The sequence below is a fragment of the Bubalus kerabau genome, chromosome 3, assembly GCF_029407905.1.
Source record: "Bubalus kerabau isolate K-KA32 ecotype Philippines breed swamp buffalo chromosome 3, PCC_UOA_SB_1v2, whole genome shotgun sequence".
In the NCBI taxonomy this organism is placed as follows: domain Eukaryota; kingdom Metazoa; phylum Chordata; class Mammalia; order Artiodactyla; family Bovidae; genus Bubalus; species Bubalus kerabau.
In genome coordinates, this window is record NC_073626.1 from 8,290,269 (window position 1) to 8,294,723 (window position 4,455).

A 4,455-nucleotide genomic window follows, 5' to 3' on the forward strand; every position below is an offset into this window, starting at 1 on the left:
GTTCCACCAGTTTAACCAGCTGTAGCGGGGCTTCCCTGGTGGCTCAGTGGTAAAGAATCCGCCTGCCAAGGCAGGAGGTGCAGGAGACACAGATTTGATCCTTGGGTTGGGAAGATCCCTGGAGTAGAGAATGGCAGCCTACTCCAGTATCCTTGCTTGGACAGAAGAGCTGGCAGGCTACAGGCAATGGGGTCAGAAAGAGTCAGTCATGACTTAGCAACTGCCCACGAGCAGGAATGTCCAGAGCAGGAATGTCCATCCTGAGGGGTTTGCCCAGTAACCTCCACCACACCACAGAGGGCTGGAAGAAGAACATTTCTAAAAAGCCATTGCCATTAAATCCGTGCTCTAGACACCACTAGGATGTATCCAGTTATTCAGTCCTTTATTTGGAATCTGATCACAGAGACATACTTTATCTTCTTGGTCTCCCAAATCACTGTGGATAGTGACTGCAGCCATGGAAATTAAAAGATGCTTGCTCCTTGAAAGGAAAGTTATGACAAACCTAGACAGCATTTTTAAAAAGCAGAGACATCACTTTGCTGACAAAAGTTTATGTAGTCAAAGCTATATTTTTTCCAGTGGTCATGAACGGATGTGAGAGTTGGACCATAAAGAAGGCTGAGAGCTCAAGAATTGATGCTTTTGAATTGTGGTGCTGGAAAAGACTCTTGAGAGTCCATTTGACAGCAAGGAGATCAAAACAGTAAATCCTAAAGGAAATCAACCCTGAATATTCACTGGAAAGATTGATATTGAAGATGAAGCTGAACCTCCAGCACTTCGGCTACCTGATGCGAAAAGCTGACTCATTAGAAAAGCCCCTGATGCTCGGAAAGATTGAGGACAGGAGGAGAAGGGGGCTACAGAGAATGACATGGCTGGATAGCATTGCTGACTTAATGGACATGAGTTTGAGCAAACTCCGGGAGATAGTGAAGGACAGGGAAGCCTGGCATGCTGCAGGCCATGAGGTCGCAAAGAGTTGAACACAACTTAGCGACTGAACGACAACAACCACTTCTGTAAACAGAACTGCAACAAGCCTGGCATTTTTCCATTTTCAGCCCAGGGCAGGTGGAAGGAACAGGTGAAAGCGAGAAGACCCACTTCACAGCACACAGGCAGGAAGGAGAGTTCAAAAGGCACAGCCACCTGTCGCTTCCACAGAGGACAGAGACATGAGGTCTCCTACCCAACCTGAGCCCCAGGGGCACTTCTGCCCAGTGGAGCAAACATTTTCATTGAAACAACCATGTTCATAGTCATCGTGTAAAGACTATTCGCGTTTGCCGTGTTCTGTTTCACAAGGGAGGGCCAGGTACAATAGATTTCAGAAAAAAATTCCATGAAAATGCTTCCAGCAAATGGTTAGAAAGGATTCCTTTACCCCTTCTTTACACTCAGGGCTAGTGAAGATCACTGGGGCTAACTCAAGGGTCTTTCCTGCTGCCTGCAATAAGACCGGGAAGACATCACTTTCTCCCTGTCCCCTCAGGACCACACTGGGAATGGTTGCATCTCTGGGTTACCTGCCTGGCAGCCCCAGTTCTTAAATCAAGAGACCAGTGAATCCCATACACGCTAGCATCCAGCAAGAGACTGCTCTGCCCACAGTCAGTAAAGCTTGGTGTAGGTGGGATATTGGTGGAGGTGAAATTCTGGCCCCCTCAAGGCTGAGTGAAGCTGGGATTCTTGGACAGCCTCTAAGCTTGAAAAGCATGGCTGGAGCAGGGCTGTTAAAAAACAGAAATGCGGGGACTTCCCTGGTGGTCCAGTGGCTAAGACTCTGCACTCCCAGTGCAGGGGCCTGGGTGTGATCCCTGGTCACAGAGCTAGATCCCACATTCTGCAACTAAGGCCTGGCTCAGCCAAATAAACAAACAGGTAAATATTACTTAAAAAAAAAAAAAAAACACAGAAACTCTCTAGGAGCTATTATTTAGTCCTTGGTTAATAGTTAATGTTCCCCCAAACTCTCAAATTCTACTCTCTTCACAAATTCTATACAATATATAAAATGCTTTAAAGTTTTTTTTTTTAATTGAAGTTTAGTTGATTTACAATGTTGTGTTAGTTTCTGGTGTACAGCAAAGTGACTCAGTTATACATTAGTTCGGTTCAGCGGCTCAGTCGTGTCCAACTCTCTACAACCCCATGAATCGCAGCACACCAGGCCTCCCTGTCCATCACCAACTCCCAGAGTTCACCCAAACTCATGTGCATCGAGTCGGTGATGCCATCCAGCCATCTCATCCTCTGTCGGCCCCTTCTCCTCCTGCCCCCAATCCCTCCAGGCATCTGAGTCTTTTCCAATGAGTCAACTCTTCACATGAGGTGGCCAAAATATTGGAGTTTCAGCCTCAGCATCAGTCCTTCCAATGAACACTCAGTTATACACACACACACACACACACACATATGTATTCTTTTTCATATTCTTTTCCATTCTGGTTTATTACCAGGATAGGATATTGAATATAGTTCCCTGTGCTATTCAGTAGGACCTTGTTGTTTATCTATTCTATTTACAGTAGTTTGTGTCTGCTGATCTCATAGTCCTAAGGTATCCCTCCCCTTTCCCCTTTCTCCTTTGGCAACTATAAGTTGTTTTCTATGTTTATGAGTCTGCTTCTGTTTTGTAAATAAGTTCATTTGTATCACATACAAAATGCTTTCGAATATATTACCTCGGTTGCTAAACTTCTGCCTTCTTATTTGTATTCTAATTAAAAAAAAAACCCAGCCAGAGAAGGGCAAGACTGTGCTTCTGTTATCAAAGACATGAAAGGGAACCCTCTTCAACTGCATAACTTGTGTTTCTTCCTGAAGTCTCCTTATGATAAAAAATTAGCAAAATCAAAAGGGGAAAATAAAAATGTTATTTCTTTTCCTATGTTTACCAGCATTGTTTAAGTCCTTCAGTGTTGCTTCTTACAAATGATTGACTTGCTGAGGTCCAAATTCCGTTGTTGGCTCAAGTCTGGGTTTCGGATTTGTTTTGTCCAGTGACACTCCCTGTTTCTTGAGCTTGGTTTTGAATTGAGTCATAGCAGCCCGCACAGGAGAAGCACCAGGGCCAGGGATCAAGAGCCACGCTCAGACCACTTGGCATCTTCAGGCTTTTCTTCCTTCACTCCGACATGACTTCCTCACAGGGTGGTGTGTGGCGAGTGAGAGACCACATGTGAAAACATTTGTTTTTTTTTTTTTTTTTTTTTAAGCAAGACCCTCTCTAGCACACAGAGTCTTTATTTATTATCTGGGCTTGTGATGAATGGCAACTCACAGGAGTAGAACCTGCCCTTCCTTTTCTGGAGGACCTAGAATTAAACCACCAACCCAGAAAACTCACAGAGGTTATCTGTGTATCTTTTGAATACCATATCGAGTTCCATGCTTCTTCTTACCACTTGCTGCAAAGTTGGCTCCCTGGAGAAACAGGTACAATGGTAGAGTCCTTGGATGTATTGCCTTAGACATTCAACCCTGGGTGTTTGTCAGAAGCAGGTTTAAGGAGAGTATCAGGAAAGTCCACCTATAGCTGTTTGACACCTGGAAAGCTTTCTGGGCGCACCTATTCTGATTTCGTTGTGATTGCAAAAGGACTGTGAGACACCCAGCTGTTTCCAGTTGGGGATTCCGTGGGCATTGTTGCAATCAGCCCCGTTGTGTGGAAAGATGTGGTTGGTCAGGGTTCTTGTCTGTGCAAAATTTCAGTTGCTAACATAATTTTGATGGAAGAGAGACAATGAGACTGCGTGAGTCTGAGATACGAGTTCCACTTCCCTGGTGTTCACACCCTTGAGTCTCTGGATTTGGGTGGATCTTCCCTTTGTCTTTGTCTTTCTCTCATCTCCTTTGCCAGCCCCCCAGTTGGCTCCCTGTCGTTGACCGGAGCTGAGGATGTGTTTGGCTTTTCACGGCTTGTAACTAATTATTAACTCTGCCGGGTTGGTTATCGCTTTAGGGTAGCAGCGCTGCAGGGGGCTTTGCGACGCTGAGGTTTGATAAGACCTTCTGAAGCTGCTCCCCCAGGCGCTCCCAGGAGCCTGAGATGGCACCGTGGCCCCACAGTGGGCCTGACTCACTTTCCTGCAGAGGAAATGTTCTGCTGATGGGCCTGGTAGGGCGGCAGGGAGAGCACCCTGATCTGACACCAGGAACCTCACACAGCCAAAATCCTTGTGGCAACAAGGTTGGGGTTTCACATAGAGCCGTCCTGTTGGGTGAAAAGAAGCAGCCTGTTCACGCCTGTTGGGAAGCCTCCTCCAGGCTGCCCGAGGATACCCTGACACATGATGTGCAACCTGCTCCCTGCGGAGAGTTGAGGGAAGGGCAGTTCTGAAGATGCATCCAGAGTCAGGCCTCTGGCACTGTGCACTGGAGTTCTGGTGGGGCAGACGCGACGTGGACTCTGGGAGGCAAGGAGAGGGGTTAGGGAGTCAAAGA